The sequence below is a fragment of the Schistocerca piceifrons genome, chromosome 8, assembly GCF_021461385.2.
Source record: "Schistocerca piceifrons isolate TAMUIC-IGC-003096 chromosome 8, iqSchPice1.1, whole genome shotgun sequence".
Taxonomy (NCBI): domain Eukaryota; kingdom Metazoa; phylum Arthropoda; class Insecta; order Orthoptera; family Acrididae; genus Schistocerca; species Schistocerca piceifrons.
The window spans coordinates 402638231-402658679 of NC_060145.1; the positions used below are offsets into that span (position 1 = coordinate 402638231).

Sequence of the window (20449 nt, forward strand, 5' to 3'; positions counted from 1 at the left end):
ACAATTGTCCACCTGCGGCTTGACAATACCACATCTAATTGTCTTGCAAACAAAATTCCCTTATCTAGTGGTTGCACCTGCACCACCTCTCGTCTGCAACAGTGTAGCAATACCTGACTGACGAAAAGTTTTCCAGGCCACATCCTGGCATGGCACCTAAAGGAAAAGGAAGCCATGTCAATCACTCCCTTCCTTACTACGTCTAAAACACACAAATGACAAGTAAAAACAACACATACCCTATTACCTAATAACAATAAATAAGACATGTTCCTCCCCAAGGACACTTAATCTACGTATCCCTCGACCTAAGTGTGTAAGGAACATTCCTCTGCTGTTGTTTTAGCTTCGGTAACCTCACACTCTTTGTTACTACTAGAGAAATCTGCGATAACGCATCCACTGTGCCCTTAAACGGCTTAATCCTACTCACATGAACTACTGACGACTTGGTTGGTAACTGCAACTTTACGTTCACTGGAGACACTATTTCATTTACCTGATACGGTCCAGAATATTTTGTCAAAAACTTCTTCGTTTTACCCTTCGGAACATAAGGATTAGCCAACAGTACCCACTGACCAATTCTGTATTGCAGCAGTTTACCTGTTCTTTGCCCAATACTCTCTTGTTTCTCCAAAGCTTTAGTATTAGCACGCCGTACCCTTTGACAAATCTCTCTCAATTTCTTGGCGAAATTCTTCACTGACTCATCCTGTAAACCCACCTGCAGGTTGAGCACATCAAATGGTGATGGCATTTTCCGACCATAAATTACCTCATACGGAGAGAGCCCCATTCCGGTATGAACTTCCACATTATATGCGCTTGTCAAAAGATTTAAATATACATCCCAATCCATGTGTTCTGAACTTACGTAATGACTAATCATCTTAACTAACATCCTATGAACCCGTTCTGTTCGTCCATTCGACCGAGGATGAAATGGGCTTGTCCGCAATTTCTTAACTTTCAATAAACAGCATAACTGCTTCATCAGCTCCGACATAAAGTTACTACCCTGATCTGTAACTATAGTATCAGGCACACAATACTTCGGCAACCAGTTATTTACTAAGGCTTGCACAACAGCGCTTGCCTTCTGATCTGGAATAGCTACCATTACCAGGTATCGGGAAAAATGATACGTATCAATTACCCGCTTGGGTCTTGTTAAATCCTCCGATTATGTCTAATCCGATGAATGCAAATGGACGATCCGCTTCAGGTAGTCTCTGTAACTGAATTTTCTGGACTTAAATGTGCTCTCTGCCCACACAGTATACAATTTTGCACATACTGCTCTACATCATTGCGACGTGTCTTCCACCAAAACCTTTCAGCTACCAGTCTATCAGTCATTCTTTTAACACCATGACCCAACAATACATGGTTGTGCACTTGTTTCAACACTTCTTTCCTCAGTCACTCCGGTACTACGACACGTAGTCCGCACTTCGTCTTCCTGCAAAGCAACCCATCCTGCATTTCAAACTGCGGTCTTGTTAATGGATGTGCAATTTCCGCGAACCCCTTTACGTATCATCTGTAGTAATTACATAAACCGACATATTGCTGAACTTGTTTAGTGGTATGTGGTACTGTAAAACCACGCACAGCCAACATTAGATGAGGATCTGTTCTTATCCCATCCTGACTGATAATATGCCCAAGATAAGTCACTTGTGTCTGAGCAAACTGACATTTCTCAACATTAAGCGTAAAATGTGCCGCTCATAGCCTACTAAATACTTCATTCAGTCGTTCCACATGCTCTTCTATATTACGTGAAAAAGTAACAATATCATCGAGGTATACCATAGCAATCTTCGGTTTCAGTCCCCGAAGCACACCATCTAACAGACGCTGGAAAGTAGGCAGGAGCGTTTTTCAACCCAAATGGCATTCTACGATACTGAAAGTGACCAAGGCTTGTTGTAAAGGCCATCTTTGGTCTATCCTTGGGACTTGCTTCTATCTGATGGTACCCACTCTTTAGATCTAGTGTCGAAAAATATTTACACCGACCTAGGTTATCCAATGTTTCCGTGATGTTCAGTATTGGATACGCATCTGTTACAGTTTGTGCGTTCAAAAAACGATAGTCACAACAAAACCTATACTTTTTAGTACCATCCAATGACTTCTTAGGAACTACCGCTATGTTGGCAGACCACGGGCTTTCACTGTTCTTTATAATACCATCCCTTAGCTGTTGATTAATAAATTCTTCCTCTAGTGGTTGTAGGTGTTTTGCTATCCTGTACGGTTTTCTATAGACCGGCAGACTATCACCAGTCAGTATATGGTGCTGTGTAACAGGAGTTGCTAGTAATGGGCCTTCTGAATTAAACAAATCTAATTACTCTAATAACAAAGCTTCCATAGCTTTCCGATCACCATTCTCCAAATGACGAATTTTATCACGTAGTACAGATGCCTTGATGGTATGCTTGACGTTATAATCACCTTGGGATTCACCTATATCCTCATTGTTGAGTATTTCCATACTTGCTACCACTAAACCCTTTGGGAGATCCATTTCATCTGCCCCAAAATTATCTACACTGACCGGAATCATCAGTTCCCCATTTATATCCGTTATGCGGGCAATGCTCCTCCTAATAAAACAATGCATTTCATCCAATGCTTCATCGCTCTGCAGTGGCTCCACCACACATAGTCTCTGCTGTGGTACATTGGTACCTACTGACAACCAAACTAACTTACCTGTATCTGAAGGCTCTTTGACTTGCGTAATCATCTTTAATGCCCTTGTACGCGGTTCAATTGGTGACATCTTAGCAACGGATGCACCTCGCGATGTAGAAACAATTACAGCTGTTGTACCCATTGAAAACAAGTTCCCACTAAGTTCAACTGTACACTGTGAAAGACTAATTTTGGCATGGTGTTTATCGAGGAAGTCCAGTCCAAGAATCACAGAATAACCTTGTCCCACAGTTGGCAACACCTCCATTTGCTCTCCGAACTCTACAGTTCCAATCTTAAAAACGAGCAGTGTTGTACCCAATGATTGCAACTCATTATTCGCTACACTCCACGTAATTTATACCTAGGAGTACCTAGTCTTCTCCTACCCATGAGGTCTAGAATAGTAAAAGATACATGTGCCCCTGTATCAATCAAACACTTACATCTGTTATTCCTTACAACACCCATCAAGCAACAATCCATCTCTGTACTAGTTTTCACCATACTTCAGCTTACCAGGAATGTCTTTCGACAGACAAAATACTCCCGTTCTCGTTTAACGCTTTTTCCTGTTTATTCCCGTTACCATTCTGCTTACTACGACACTCATTCGCCTTGTGACCGTAGCGTTTACAAGCATAGCACTGCGGCTGTCTGCATTGAGCCTTCACGTGACCTTTCCTGCCACAACAGTAACAATTCCTCTCCGACGCAAAGATGCGTTTATCATTTCGAACCCTTGTTGCAATGTCTATCTCCTGCAAATGCATTGCAGTGCTGCAGCTAAATACCCAGAATTCTCCGTCCTAACCCTATGAGAAAATTCTGCAGGAATTCCCCTGAGGAATACATTGAGGGCTCTGTTTTCCGCCTCTTGTAGTAATACACGATCCACATCAGGATTACCCAATAATTCATAGGTCTGCGAATTAATTTTCCGTATCCTATCTGAAAAAGACTCCACTGTCTCATTGACCTTCTGTGTCAAATTAGCTAACTTCTCCCAAAAAAATCATACACTATTCTGCTTATGATATCTTAGTCGTAACCCATCAGCCAACTCTTCAAACATGCTCACCTTACTAAGCGTCTCATGGTACATCACGAACGTCTTGGCTTCCCCTGCAAGTCGCAAATTTGCCATACATAACGTAATTACGTCCGACCAATTGCTCATTGCAGTTGTTGCCAAAACATCGTTAATGAATGCTGTGACATTCTCTGTTGTTTTACCCGAGAAAGGTGTGATCAGGCTAGCCACTGAAGGATATATTGCAAGGTTGGACATTGCTACTGACTTGCAATCACTTGAACCCGTTTGCGACTCTTATGCCGAATGCAAGGTCTCCATTTGCGTCATTAATTCTACATGACGTAGCTTATGCTGTGCATTCTCTTCTAACAATTTTGAGATTTGCTCCGTAAGCTATACTCACTTCAGTACTAACAGATCTTGTTTCCGGCATGATCTGTGCAAATTACCAACAACTTACTCTATACTGAATTTACTGCTCAAAACAACAACTACACTAGCTACTCAACTCCTTGTCACAGTTGAGCACTACACACAAGAAGACAAACAAGACTCACAATACAAAACTAAATAAAATTAATCCTTCCACCTTGTTATTGCCCAGCGACACTCTCTACAATTGTGTGCTGCATGACCAAACCCTCTAGAAATTGAACATTCTACAGGTACAAACTTTGTGCATGGCACCCCATGCCCCATTCAACTACACACAGTACATCTGACTGGTACCAAGTACGTTTCCCAACTGTTTCCCTTAAACTCAGATAAATTTGCTGTTTCTGCAGATCTCACAAAGTGCACTCCCAACAAAGAACGTGCATCCACAGTTATTAACAAAAATCGCCTCATGCACTTACCACAGCTGCAAAGTACTAACGCGCATTCTTTACAGACAAATCGAAAAACTGCTAGAAGTCGACCTCAGGGAAGATCAGTTTGGATTCCGTAGAAATGTTGGAACACGTGAGGCAATTCTAATCTTACGACTTACCTTAGAAGAAAGGTTAAGAAAAGGCAAACCTACGTTTCTAGCATTTGTAGACTTAGAGAAAGCTTTTGACAATGTTAACTGGAATACTCTCTTTCAAATTCTGAAGGTGGCAGGGGTAAAATACAGGGAGCGAAAGGCTATTTACAATTTGTACAGAAACCAGATGGCAGTTATAAGAGTCGAAGGGCATGAAAGGGAAGCAGTGCTTGGGAAAGGAGTGAGACAGGGTTGTAGCCTCTCCCCGATGTTATTCAATCTGTATATTGAGCAAGCAGTAAAGGAAACAAAAGAAAAATTTGGAGTAGGTATTAAAATTCATGAAGAAGAAGTAAAAACTTTGAGGTTCGCCGATGACATTGTAATTCTGCCAGAGACAGCAAAGCACTTGGAAGAGCAGTTGAACGGAATGGACAGTGTCTTGAAAGGAGGATATAAGATGAACATCAACAAAAGCAAAACAAGGATAATGGAATGTAGTCAAATTAAATCAGGTGATGCTGAGGGAATTAAATTAGGAAATGAGACACTTAAAGTAGTAAAGGAGTTTTGCTATTTGGGGAGCAAAATAACTGATGATGGTCGAAGTAGAGAGGATATAAAATGTAGACTAGCAATGGGAAGGAAATCGTTTCTGAAAAAGAGAAATTTGTTAACATCGAGTATAGATTTAAGTGTCAGGAAGTCGTTTCTGAAAGTATTTGTATGGAGTGTAGCCATATATGGAAGTGAAACATGGACGATAACTAGTTTGGACAAGAAGAGAATAGAAGCTTTCGAAATGTGGTGCTACAGAAGAATGCTGAAGATAAGGTGGGTAGATCACGTAACTAATGAGGAGGTATTGAATAGGATTGGGGAGAAGAGAAGTTTGTGGCACAACTTGACTAGAAGAAGGGATCGGTTGGTAGGACATGTTTTGAGGCATCAAGGGATCACAAATTTAGCATTGGAGGGCAGCGTGGAGAGTAAAAATCATAGAGGGAGACCAAGAGATGAATACACTAAGCAGATTCAGAAGGATGTAGGTTGCAGTAGGTACTGGGAGCTGAAGGAGCTTGCACAGGATAGAGTAGCATGGAGAGCTGCATTAAACCAGTCCCAGGACTGAAGACCACAACAACAACAACAGGACTTACCACAAGTCTGCATAGAGTCGACAGTTCTGACCGCAACTCTGTGGTGTCAGTCCTGCAGCGGCGGTGTCGACGACTCCAGATACCTGATCTGTAGGCCAGTGCTGTAATGGACGGTTCGAACACTTCTGATACCAAATCTGTAGGCGGTGGGCGCAAGGACTTCTGACACCAAATCTGTAGGTGCCCAGGTGGTCCCAGTCGCCTACGGTGGACTGGAGGCCAAGCGGTGACCTCTCCACTTGTCAGGATGCTAGGAAATGACTGTGGACACGTCAGAAATGCGAAAGAAACATTATTAATTCATGACACCTTTATTCCTGCCAAGTACAATGTGGCCCATGTAACACAGGCTGGCTGAGCTTGGTGATATCAATGACCTTCCCCGAGTCCTCGGAGCGATGACACCAGCTCCGGGCTGCAACAGTCTTGCTAGCACAGCGCCGCGTGCTGTGACGTAGCGATGGAATGCCCTTACTTTGGCCGTGCGTGGCTGGCGGCACCCGGCTGGCACAAGAGGCATTCTCGCAGTGCAGAGTGCACTCTGTCCCACCCCATCTTCTTCCCTGCTCCTCCTGGTGGCTCGTCCACGGTGGATGGCTGGAATGGGCTGCATTCCCCAAGCGTCATCGGCTCACCCGGTTGTACCAGATGGCGGATGCGCAGGGCCTAGGCCCTGCACAGTCTTGATGACGGCTCACTGATGTGTTCAGTATTGGCAGCGAGAGAGTCTGCCGCGATGTCTGCTAATTCTGGGTTGATGATTGACAGCAGCAGCAGAGAGGACCAGAGCTAGTACTGTCCCCTCACGTCTGCTGCTGGATGGGCTGCCCTTACTGCAACATCTCCTTAATAAAGATCACATGTCGATCACCGAGCTGAGCACTATGCAGCGACCCAGTATACATCTAACTGCAAGTCTAACTGCGAGTGCCTTGTTGCTATCAAAGCTGGCGTATTTAAAGGAAGCACGAGCGACGTCCTGATGTCATGCTCATTTGTAATGAACGCATTCATTCCACTTATACTGCTGATTCATCTGTCGTACTGGCCCCTTAGGTGTTTTTGCGGCAGAGTTATGTGTTGTCACGGCAGACTTACGCAAAGTTACGAAATGCAGTACAGCTGACGCTATACCTCTGTCTTACACTCTACGAAAATCTCCGTCTAACACAAACCCGCGTGCTAAGCAATTCTCTCTCGCCTATTGTGTGTAACCCGGCCACTGCCCCTGCGTGACGACAAATTCCGATACATGTGCAATCCTCTTACCTCTTGGCTAACCTACTGCCTCTGGCTCTCGGCATAAGCAACGAAACTTTGACAATATTCCACGTTTCCATCTCTTTACTAATCCGCAACACTACAGTATTATTGAGACTTTGGGGTCTATTTTGGAGAGAAGGAAGTTTGATTGCTATCCACAGCTATACTAATGTCCTGAATTTGCCACAGTTTTGCAGGAAGGATATTATAATATTTCCTTGATAACCATGCAGGACCTGTGTTTGTCCATTCTGAGACGAATGGAAGTTTCTTTCAAATGCCACTGGTTTTCTGACACTGGTCTGGTAATGTGTTGTATTTTCAGTGTTTTCATATTTTTGTTCACCCCTGTATTATGGCAGTAGAGAAAGTCTTGATGTAAATTTTCTTTAACGAAATAAATGTTAATTACCATGATTTTTTGTTACAATGTATTCATACGTTGACTTGAAAATGGTACTTCCTGCCGAAAGTAGTCGACAAAAAAGCATTGTTCAATGAAAGCAACTTCTGGTGGTAACAGATTAGTACAGTGGAGAACGCTTTATGAAAATAAATAAAAGGTTTTGTATTAAAAGGTGATGACTGATCCTGTCCACTACTGATACTCAAAGATATCGGGACTGCGTCTCTTGGTAATGCTTACCCCAGCGGCCTTCCAGGCGGTGGCGGCATTATGCAATGAGGCTTTAAAGCCCTGTATGTGTATTGGTTCATGGTCTTGGCACTTCCACCGTATGCAAGAGTGAGTGAGTCTTGTGGGACAGCGGGGCAACTGTTCACATGTGAAGATGACACACAGTGTCACCTTTAATGAAAGCTCTGCAGCAGACTTTATGGTAGATGTTCACAAGGTCATCTGCATGTGACGTGGAGTTCAAGCAGTACTTTGGAGTTTAAACTGAGCATTGTCTGGAAGGTGTTATGCTTGCTGGCTCAACTAATTCACCATCGAGATAATGAGCAGGTGTGTGTGCACACACTCAAATGAGCTGCCTGTTTCAGTTACAGGACAATGGGCGCAACGAGTGTGGCTAGTATCATCTGATAAATTGACACAATGTCATCGTATTACCTGTGGGATTTCACAGTGGGAAGACAGAAGGATCATGCAGATGAATAATCAGTGAGTGTTACTGTTTGATACACAAATATTTGTAAGCCTTGTGATGAAAGTAAGCAACTGATTCATTTCACTTAAGGGGGTACACAAGAGTAGAAATTTTCTTTTTAGCCTAATTTCAATTTGCTTAAAATGTTCCCCAGAGAGTCTGTTTTTAAGATTCATTCGTATAAAATGTATCATAAATGTTAACATACGTTAAAACAGTGATTTATTGCATGGCCGTCTCGCACATCTGAGTGCTCATGTGCAACTGATGTAACACAGCAATAGTTAATGACGGAACAGGGGTCATGGTATTTGTAGATAGTGCCACATATGGCATTACTATCGACTAAAATACTGTTCTCAATGTGATTTCTCTTTGTAACATGGTTGATTTTGGTAAACAGTCTGAGAGCACGTAATTGTCTGTTGTCTGCTAAACTTGTCATTTTGCTCGTTTTTGTATACAAAGTAAAATGTGAGTGCCTGGAAATGACAAACAAAGTTAATTATACAGATAACAAAGGTTCTAAAAGTAATACCAATGATGCAAAAAAAAGATATGATTTTTGTAAGTGGATGCCAGTTAATTGATATAATGTGACAAAATGAGATTGTTTCTACATCAGTGGAAAAAAACCAACTTGTACAATGCTAGCATTGTCAATTAAAGTTTTGTTCAGTTTCATTATTAAAAAAGATATGTTGAAACTTTAAACACTTGTTTTTTTAAAAACAACATTTTCCACATTGGTTGGAGCTATAACTAGTGGAATATACATGCAATTACACCATACCTTTTTGTAACTTGTCAGTAGTTTTTTCTACTGTAGAGCATAGGATATTTGCAATATTTTTAATTTTTAATTTGGGTTTTTTTTCCAGAGTGCCGTCATTTAGTTTAAAACAATTTTCAAAAAGATATCCCTATGTATTGTGTACTATGTCAGTTTCAAAGTAGCTTTTGAAATTTTGTTCTAGGTTGGAATTTGTGGCATTCAGAGATCCTTTCATCGATGTTGTGCAGTGTCCTCTGGGTGCAAGTTTTTTTCTTTAAAAATTCATTATACAATTTTAAGTCTGTACAAGAAAGGTCCAAAGAAAGTTTTATAATCTGTTTCTTATTTTATTAAAAAAAAAAAAAAAACATGAATATAGGTTCCAAAATAGAGTGTCACCCTGCTCTAACCCCTTAGGAGTCTCAAGGTGTTTGTGAGCATTCATTTTTGTTGTATATTGTGAGTGGTATATTCTATATCCAAGCAATTCCCTGATTTCTGCATTTTGGTTTTGGCTGAGTGGCGTTACGTTTTGGGTACTAATGTTGATGTTCATTGGTCTACTCTTTGTAACAAAATATTTCTCCTTTAAATTGTTTTGAAAGTTGATACAGATGACAGTTATGCTCTTCATTAGGATTAGTGATTTGTTGCCTTTAGAGAGAGAGACAGAAAGAAAGAGATTATGGCTAACCTGTGATTCATGTCAAGCAAGGTGCTTCTGAAATGATGTTGTGACAAAGTTGTTTTAATCTTTTAATGCCTGGTAAAATCTTGTTGTTTAAGTCATAGTTAAGATTACCATTTTAATCAATGGGGCATCTGATTTAAGAGATATTTTGGTTCTGATACTTGGTTTTCAGATCACATTACTAAGAAAGTGTTCTCCTTTCCTTAGAGTGTAAAGCATTTACTGACTTCTTTCATTTTAAGACGTATCTTGTAACTGTTTTTTACATGTGTTTTAGATTACTGAAGAATGAGATTCTGTGTGTATCATAATTAACCTGTTTGAGACAGCCCACTGTGATTTTGGGGGGCTGGAATCTGAGGTTATTTGGAAGCTGTTATGAGCAGTTAGATTTTACAAAGGAATTTTTTTTATTTTAATGTTTATGTTGTGCACGTATCAAAGGGCAATTATTACTATAAATTTTATTTTTGGGACATCCACAAGTGTTCTGAAACCTGTTCATGACAAATAAATCTGTCAAAGTTGTAAAATATTTTTATTGATCGAAGTCTTGCACGACAGACGTCACTATACACTACCATGGTTTTGGGCACTTAGCTTCATCAGCAGCCATATCTGAAATACAGCAGTAGTAGGACACGTCCACATCCATACAAAAAGTAGACAAATATCTACCATAGGTGAACCATCAAATAACATCCCAAACTGTGGCTGCAAAGAACCCCAAATTTTCATCATGGCCTTGGAAAATGCCTCTTGCAGGAAGATTGGGACCAGGAATGCAGGAAGTCAGAAGCAGGTACAGTACGCTTGTATGACCCTTGCGCCTACGGGAAGCAGACTACATTGACATAAGGTTTCTTCTTGTATAATTAATTGATTTCATTACATAAACATCACAACTTCAGACTCTTAGCATATACGGGTTGTTGTTTCTTCGAATGTCTGAACATCGCATCTACATACTTTGGGATGACCTTAAATTCCAAACATTTGTTTTTAATCTTTGTTTCCATACATTTGACTAATTTATTACATAGATTGAGATACTCTTCCATAGCCCCATGGGTCGCACAGGTGCGCTGTTGTCATCATTTGGCTGCATGCATTCCTGGTGACAATTTTGTGATAAGAGGAATTTTCTCAGGCCACAGTTGAAAGTTGAGGTTCTTCGAAGACACAATTTGGGATGTTATTTGATGGTCCACCTATGGTAGTTGTTTGTATACTAGTTCTTTGAGCATGGTCACGATGTTGCTCTACTGATAGATTTTCAGATACATCTGATGGTACGGCTAAGATCCTGAATCCATGGCAGTGTATAGTGTCTTCTGTCATGCAAGACATTGATCAATAAAAATATTTTACAGGTACAGATGAATTGCTTATCATGAACATGAAATAATTGTTATCCTTCATTATTTTTTAAAGATGGCCATTTTAATTAGAGCTATCTGATGAAATAAAATTTTGTAAAATATTGTACATGTTATTTCTTGGTGAGTGCATCTGGCTCCTTCCATAACCAAGTTAAATGTTCTGTCTTGAAATAATTTGGAGGTAGCTAAAAGTAAGAAACCTTATATAAGAAAGAGGTGACCTGCAGTTGTAGGTAATAAATGAAATACAGTTTCAATCAGAACCACAAAAAATTCAGCCACTCTTAATACAAACGGTAGTTGCAAAGTGAAAATTATCAGCTAAAACAAATAAAATTAAGCAAGTTTTTGATTGTTTGCAAGGACTTGTCAGCATCTCCTTGGTGCAGTATCATGGCAATACTCTAGTGCAACCAAAAGAAAATAGCACCCATCTCCACTTTTATCACTGGGCTGTACCATGTTGGCTTGGCTCACCTAGCTGAATGACAAGATAGTGTGGCGCGTGGCTATCAGTATGGTCCAGATCTGCAGACATCCAGGGGACAGTGTTGTACCTTGGCACTCTTTATAGATTTTCCCATCTATACAGCAATGTAACAGAAGTTCAATGTATTTCCTTATTCCATTTTGGTATGTTGGCATTCACCCTGTGCCTGTTGCAGTCTTTTTCCCGAAATTACAAAAATCACTCCAGAGAATAAGGTGACTCCAGTTGTGAAAATCTGTTCCCAGGTACTACATGGTCATGTACCTAGGAATAAATAATCTACTCAAATTTAATAGTCTTGCAGTCAAGAAAATCTTGTCTGTACTAATTTAATACATCGCAACCTGGCACCGGTTCCGTACCTTTCTTAGTGCAATCAGAATGTTAATATCATTGTGGGTTTGTTTGCTATACTATGAATCTTTATAGCATAGATGAGAGGGAGAAAATCTACTTGGTTGGAGGGGGCTAGGTTACAGAAGACTGATAATTCTCTTGGATTTGGTAGGAATTTTTGCTGATGAGGCAAGATATTACTCTTTTTTTAACAAATTTATTGATATAATGAACACATTTGCTCAGTGAGGTGTTGGACCAAAACCACTTATCAGAATGTCAGATGCTTTCAATAAGTATTAGAAAGGATCTCTCTCAGAGACAAGTGTTTGGCTGTCAGTCAGTCTGCTATCTGCTGGCCACTCGGTCTAACTAATCAATCAACACTGGGAACTGCATCACTGGTACTCACAGGCCATTTCACCCACTGTACAAGTGACAGGTACCAAGCAATAACTAGGTCCTGGTATTTGATGAAATTCCACTAGTCTAACTTTTTGAGAAAGCGAGAGACAGTCTCTGTTCAGCATTATTCCAATGAATGTTGTAAAGTGCTACTTAGCTTACATTTGCTGTGTGTCCACCATAGTCTGTCACCATCTTCTCTACACTAGATGAAGTGTTTACAGCTCCATTGTGTGCTGGTGCAGAGCATCCCTGCCCCCTGGATGCCCTGTACTGACACTGAGAACCTCCCCACTCACAGCTACATGACTCTTTTATAACATTATTAATAGACTCTGATTGCACAAAGCCCTCTTTAATTTCTTTCTGGATCATTCCTTTGAAACCTTCCCATCACATGTGATCACCTTAGTGCTTGACTATCTCTCTACATCGTACTCGAGGTTCTTACATTATGTGTTGTGGAAAGTTTTGTATGATTCCATTAAGAATGACCCTCCACACCATTGGTAACATGTCAAGTGTTCTGCTTGCTCATGTGTTTGACCAGCCTCGAAAATGGAAATAGTGTGCAGCTCCTTTGAGGAGTATTATTTGCTCTCGATACACCATTCAGCTCTCCTCTATGATGCACACATGCTGTCTTGCATACGGTATCCAGCTCACTTCTGTTGTCATGATCTGACATGTAATAAAATTTATTAAACTTTTCCGAGGACACCACAAATAGCTTGTATTACATTATTATTACAGTGTACACCAATAACCACTAAGTGATACCAAATTAAGAAGTATTACCAGAAACCATTTTTGAGTCAAAAACTGTTTTAAATAGTCTATTGGCAATTAAAACAAATTTCCATTTTCAAGACAGGGAAAATTGCTATGAAATCAGAGGGACTCAGCTAGTTTACAGATATTTTGTGTTTCATTGATGAAGACCTTCTGTTTCAGTTTACTATATAGTGTACGACTGACCAAGTATGGCTTCACTGCCCACACGTTATGCAAATAGTTTCAAAATTTCACTGAATTTTACGAGCAACGAAAGTACGTAACTGAATAATTAAAATATGCTCCAAATAGCTTCAATGTATTTCACAGCCCTTAATGTGCAGATCTTGTAATACTGGCAAACGCTGCCCAACACATAGCCTCATGTCTCACTCCAACAGAAACTGTAGAAAATGATGGAAACTGCTGATAGTGCTTTCTACTGCGTATACCTTCACATGATTCTAAAATCAGTCACAGTCGCCAACCAGTCAGGTGCACTATCCTCCAACTACAACTCTCTTCCCTCCTTGTATTGTCTATAATGTTGATACAGTAAGTGTTAAAAGGTGAAGATATTTGTGATACAACTTGCACCATGGCATCAGGATTGCCAGAACAAAAATTGCTAGGCACATTGCTTCCTACGTAGCTGTGTAGTGTCACAGGCCTTTCATGATATAAGAGAGATAGCACACACTTATGCGGAGTGCAGCTTGTCTGAACTTCAGAGCACCAGACAGATAACTAGTTCCAGGAGACATTATGTTAACACTGTGTGATACTTCCTCTAGACTTGATAATGTCCTCAATTCAGCACAGAAGAGAGTCAACAAGTTTTCTCAGTTATGCCGTGTCCATGTGAAACCCCTGATGGATTAGGTTCCGTAGAGCCAAGGGAATGGAGGAATATTGATCCCTACATTTCACCTTTTGATCCAGGCAGCCCCAGGCATTTTCAGTGGTACTAAGATCGAGTTATTTAGCTTCCCCCTCCCCCCGCCACCGCCCCCCCCCCCCCCATGTGTGATTTCATACTACATCTGCACCTGTGGTCCGGGGGTAGAGTCTTTGGTTAGTAAAAACGAATTCTCTCCCAGGTTTGAATCCCACCACTTCTTAAATTTTGATTAATAATAAGCATTGAACAATGAATCTTGTTCATATGGGCCCCTCACAAACTGACCATGATCCAAGACACCATTTACTCTGCAAACGTTGATATTGCACTCCTACTGGATCAATTGCCTGCAACTCGTTAACACCTGCACAAAGATAATGTCCTCAATTCGGCACAGAAGAGAGTCCCATTTGACAGTTCTCATTCGTAAATCAACATAGACTGCAGGCAATCAATGACAACTGAGAGAGTCGCACAAGTTGAATGCCATTGGAGTTGGTCGGCAGACCCTTGTGTTGACTTGAAGTCCCCACCAAGCATCACATCATCTTGTGAACCTGTGAAGAACAGTGTGATCTTCTCTGCGAAGCATGTTATGTCGGTCATGATGGCAACTAGAGTCAGGTGGTGCATAGATATTAATGATACACATGCCAAATAGAGTGAGGGTCATCCCCCATGTGGAGGGGAGGTATATGACGTCCTGTGTAGGGAGCCCATCATGTAAGAGGATGGCGACACCGCTGCCAGTGTTGGAGGCATGAGCAACATGGGTGGCGTACCCGGTGGGCACTTGGAAGTCGGTGACTGACACCTCCAGCAGGAGTGCAATATCGACATTCGCAGAGTAAATGGTGTCTCGAAACATGGTCAGTTTGTGAGGGGCTCATATGCAGAAGATTCATTGTTCAATGATGATTATTAATCAAAATTTAAGCAGTGGTGGGATTTGAACCTGGGAGAGAAATCATTTTTACTAACCAAAGACGCTAGCCCTGGACCACAAGTGCAGATGTAGTACACTGAAATCACACTTTGGGGTGGAGGAGGGTAGGGGGGGGGGAAAGCTACATAACTTGACCTTAGTACCACTGAAAATGTGCCTGGGGCTGGCTGGATCAAAAGATAAAATGTAGGGATCAATATCCCTGCATTCCTTTGGCTCTAAAGAACCTAATCCGTCAGGGGTTTCACCTGGACACAGCGTAAGTGAGAAAACTTGTTGACTTTCTTCCGTACTGAATTGAGGACATTATCAAGTCTAGAGGCGGTATCACACAGTGCAACTGTTGATTGAGGCTAGATGCTTCCTCTAATTATTCTTTATATATTATTGAACTTATTGATAAATGATTATGAACTTTATTCGTTTTGCAGTGTTGTAACATTTCTGCTGGCGTGTACCTGGTTTGATTTGGATTCATTGGTCAGTCCACATATCGCAAGCATAGGTCCTAATATTTTTCATTATTTTCTCTTTTTGTGAACCATCATACCCTTACATTCTCTGGTTTATGTAGCTGATTAATTTTGTGCTATATTCATACTTGTGATAGAGTATGTTCTTCTGGGCAGTGTCCATTATTGTGAGTTTTTCGAGTTGGCTCACTCATCATAGACTTAGACTCTGAAATTTTTTCTTCTCTTTTGATTATTTTGAGGGTGTAACTTTATAGATGTAAACTTGCAATTTTTAATTCTAGTACTTCAAGTTGCCTCTGCACTTATTTCTAGTTTGGTGTTGTAATGTTGTAGTTTTGACTTTGTATCATTTGTTTTGGGACAGAATGTTCCATAGATCTGGAAATCTGAATGCTTTGTCCTCATATATGTATAGATTGTGACGTGTATAGTAGATATTTTTCTTATGTTTTGAGCAACTTCATGTGAATTTTGTCCACAATTTTGGAAATTGTTGCCATATGTTAATTTTACCATTTCACTACTCTGGTTTCACACTTATTTGGACTATAGACAAATTGTATGCAACAAGAACTCTGTTTATGGCAAGCAGAAATTTGTCAGATGCTACGTATTTCCTTATATACCTTTTGCAGTTTTTAGTAAGCTAACCTATACTTACGTTCATAGGGAAATGACGATCATTCAACCTTAAATTTTCTTGTAATTTTGGAATTTAACTTTGAGAATCTGTATTCTACCTTTTGGCATCATTTTGTATACCATTTGGCAAACCTTACAGTAGGTCACAAAATATTGTAAACACATTGTTCCCATATTATATGAGGGGCATGTTGCAATGGCACCTACTGCTGTAGATATACTTTTTCTCAACAGTAGTTGTTGATATCAGTATTATTTTTTGAATTTTGGACGGGCCAATAATATCTCAGCTGCTTTTCTGAAAACTTCCATATAATTTTATACACAGTACCACACCGTATTATAGTTCAAGTTAAAATTTATGAAAAGGAATTACTTTATAAAATATTTCAGTTTTGATGATATAACTTGTAAGTACTAGTCCCGAATGTACAGTTAAAATTATTATTATTATCTTCCTTCACTTTCTCAGACGTTAAGCATCACGTCCATTTAACTGTACGGTATGTGTTATATTGCATTTAGGAACTTTCGGGTAATTGAACATGTATCAATAATTACGGATTTCTGTAGTTGTATATATATGTTTGGATGTAGCTGTATTGCATTGATGTACTGGTGGATATTGTGTGGTATGACTCCTGTAGTTGATAGTATAATTGGTATGATGTCAACTTTATCCTGATGCCACATGTCTTTGACTTCCTCAGCCAGTTGGATGTATTTTTCAATTTTTTTCTCCTGTTTTCTTTTGTATATTTGTTGTATTGGGTATGAATATTTCGATTAGTTGTGTTAATTTCTTCTTTTTATTGGTGAGTATGATGTCAGGTTTGTTATGTGGCGTTGTTTCATCTGTTATAATGGTTCTGTTCCAGTATAATTTGTATTCATCATTCTCCAGTACATTTTGTGGTGTATACTTGTATGTAGGAACGTGTTGTTTTAAAAGTTTATGTTGTAAGGCAAGCTGTTGATGTATTATTTTTGCGACATTGTCATGTCTTCTGGGGTATTCTGTATTTGCTAGTATTGTACATCCGCTTGTGATGTGATCTACTGTTTCTATTTGTTGTTTACAAAGTCTGCATTTATCCGTTGTGGTATTGGGATCTTTAATAATATGCTTGCTGTAATACCTGGTGCTTATTGTTTGATCCTGTATTGCAATCATGAATCCTTCTGTCTCACTGTATATATTGCCTTTTCTTAGCCATGTGTTGGATGCGTCTTGATCGATGTGTGGCTGTGTTAAATGATACGGGTGCTTGCCATGAAGTGTTTTCTTTTTCCAATTTACTTTCTTCGTATCTGTTGATGTTATGTGATCTAAAGGGTTGTAGAAGTGGTTATGAAATTGCAGTGGTGTAGCCGATGTATTTATATGAGTGATTGCCTTGTGTATTTTGCTAGTTTCTGCTCGTTCTAGAAAGAATTTTCTTAAATTGTCTACCTGTCCATAATGTAGGTTTTTTATGTCGATAAATCCCCTTCCTCCTTCCTTTCAGCTTAATGTGAATCTTTCTGTTGCTGAATGTATGTGACGTATTCTATATTTGTGGCATTGTGATCGTGTAAGTGTATTGAGTGCTTCTAGGTCTGTGTTACTCCATTTCACTACTCCAAATGAGTAGGTCAATATTGGTATGGCATAAGTATTTATAGCTTTTGTCTTGTTTCTTGCTGTCAATTCTGTTTTCAGTATTTTTGTTAGTCTTTGTCTATATTTTTCTTTTAGTTCTTCTTTAATATTTGTATTATCTATTCCTATTTTTTGTCTGTATCCTAGATATTTATAGGCATCCGTTTTTTCCATCGCTTCTATGCAGTCGCTGTGGTTATCCGATATGTAATCTTCTTGTTTAGTGTGTTTTCCCTTGACTATGCTATTTTTCTTACATTTGTCTGTTCCAAAAGCCATACTTATATCATTGCTGAATCCTTCTGTTATCTTTAGTAATTGGTTGAGTTGTTGATTTGTTGCTGCCAGTAGTTTTAGATCATCCATGTATAGCAAATGTGTGATTTTGTGTGGGTATGTTCCAGTAATATTGCATCCATAATTTGTATTATTTAGCATGTTGGATAGTGGGTTCAGAGCAAGGCAGAACCAGAAAGGACTTAATGAGTCTCCTTGGTATATTCCACGCTTAATCTGTATTGGCTGTGATGTGATATTATTTGAATTTGTTTGGATATTATGTGTGGTTTTCCAATTTTTCATTACTATCTTTAGGAACTGTATCAATTTAGGATCTACTTTGTATATTTCCAATATTTGTAGTAACCATGAGTGGGGTACACTATCAAAAGCTTTTTGGTAATCAATGTATGCATAGTGTAGCGACCTTTGTTTAGTCTTAGCTTGATATGTCACCTCTGCATCTATTATCAGTTGCTCTTTACATCCTCGTGCTCCTTTGCAACAGCCTTTTTGTTCTTCATTTATAATTTTGTTCTATGTTGTATGTGTCATTAATTTCTGTTTAATGACTGAAGTTAATATTTTGTATATTGTTGGTAGGCATGTTATGGGGTGATATTTAGCTGGGTTCGCTGTGTCTGCTTGATCTTTAGATTTCAGGAATGTTATTCCGTGTGTAAGTGTATCAGGGAATGTGTATGGGTCTGCAATGTAACTGTTAAATAATTTAGTTAGATGTGAATGTGTTGAGGTGAACTTCTTTAACCAGAAATTTGCTATTTTATCATTTCCAGGGGCTTTCCAATTGTGAATAGAATTAATTGCTTGGGTGACTTCATGTTGCAAAATTATCACTTCAGGCATTTGTGGTATCATCTTGTATGTGTCTGTTTCTGCTTGTATCCATCGTGCATGCCTGTTATGTTGTACCGGGTTTGACCATATGTTGCTCCAGAAGTGTTCCATGTCTGTTATGTTTGGTGGATTGTTTATTTTAATGTGTGTGTTATCTATTGTCTGGTAAAATTTCTTTTGGTTTGTGTTGAATGTTTGGTTTTGTTTCCTTCTATTTTCACTTTTTTGTATCTTCTGAGTCGTTTGGCTAATGCTTGTAATTTCTGCTTCTTTTCGTCTAATTGCTCTGTCGCTTCTTGTTCTGAGATTTTACCTAACCTTTTTCGTTTTTTTTCTGAGATTTCATTTCTTATAAATTGTGTTAGCTGTCCGATGTCTTTTCTCAGTTTTTCTATTTTGATCTGTAGCCTGTGTTGCCATGCTGGTTTTGTGGGTTTCTTCTGTGTGTTGGTTGGTTCTGATCTCTGCCTAGTGTGTATATTTAGTGTAGTGAGTGCTCCTATATAAACCAGTAGTTGTAACTCTTCCATAGTTGTGTTTTCATTTATTTTGTTGTGTATGATTGTGTTGATAGTTTTTATTGTTGTTTCGACTTGTGGGTTATTTGGTGGTCTACTGTCTGTATTTGTGTCTTTGTATTCTATATATGTTAGCTGAAATTTTTCTTCTATATCTAACATCTGTGTCACTTCGTGTTCTATTTGTGCTTGTTCTGGTGGCTGTCTTAAGATTTCGTTTTCCTCTGATTGTTTAATTGGTGTGTGTTATTATTATTATTATTATTATTATTATTTTAAACATTTGAAATTAGAAATTATTGGCACACTTAAAATTTCTATTATTAATTACACAATCCTGTACTATTTACTATGTTTATTTCTGGATTCATTTATGAAATAATAATTGAAATTAATAATGTAACACAAACTAATAGAAACTCATTTGATAAGAAAAACTGTAAGCCCTTTGGAATATTTTTATTTCCACTCAGTGTGAGAGTCCTAAACATGTCTCTGAGGTGTGATCAGAAGTATTTTTGTATATTTGCGTGAACAATGTAATTTTAGCATTGTTAACATGAAAAATCAAAATAATGTATGATATACTAAAATATGAGAAAATATATTTCCATAAAAAATGCAGCAACAATAATCCTAAGATTTATTTAGTTCAAACAAACTATGAGGACCTGTTGTGAAATATTCAGCTTCAAGAATCAGACCCCCAGACAAGAAGAATGGGAGCCAACTCAATATTACACACTAAGTACACTATAAAGTTTATTGTAAGCTTTGCTCCTTTCAAACCTTCATAAAAGACTTTGCTGGACATTGTTTAAAGTGGTCAATAAATTGGAATCAGGAAGGAGGGGGGAGATTACAGGCTCCTCATGCTACTCTATCCTGTGCAAGTATCTTGATCTCTAAGGCCGGTATTACACTATCAAATTTCTTTGTCCAATATCTTTGTCAAAGATATTTGATGGTGTAATAGGGACTTTGTCAAATGTTGTCCAATATTTGATCAAATCTAGGGCCTCGCTGTAGATTTGATCAAAGAAATCGCTTGTCTTCTGTTCACTGCAATGTGACATGTTACCAC

The 20449-nt window shown here is 39.1% G+C and overlaps 1 long non-coding RNA gene across 1 annotated transcript in view; it reads right to left on the reverse strand.

Annotated features, from left to right (window-relative positions):
* LOC124711810 overlaps positions 1-5906 on the reverse strand; it is a 41410-nt gene extending 35504 nt beyond the window's left edge. Inside the window, exon 1 of the long non-coding RNA XR_007005525.1 lies at positions 5876-5906. This is a non-coding gene — a long non-coding RNA (uncharacterized LOC124711810). The remainder of the gene's footprint in view (positions 1-5875) is intronic.
* Positions 5907-20449: the final 14543 nt, after the last annotated feature.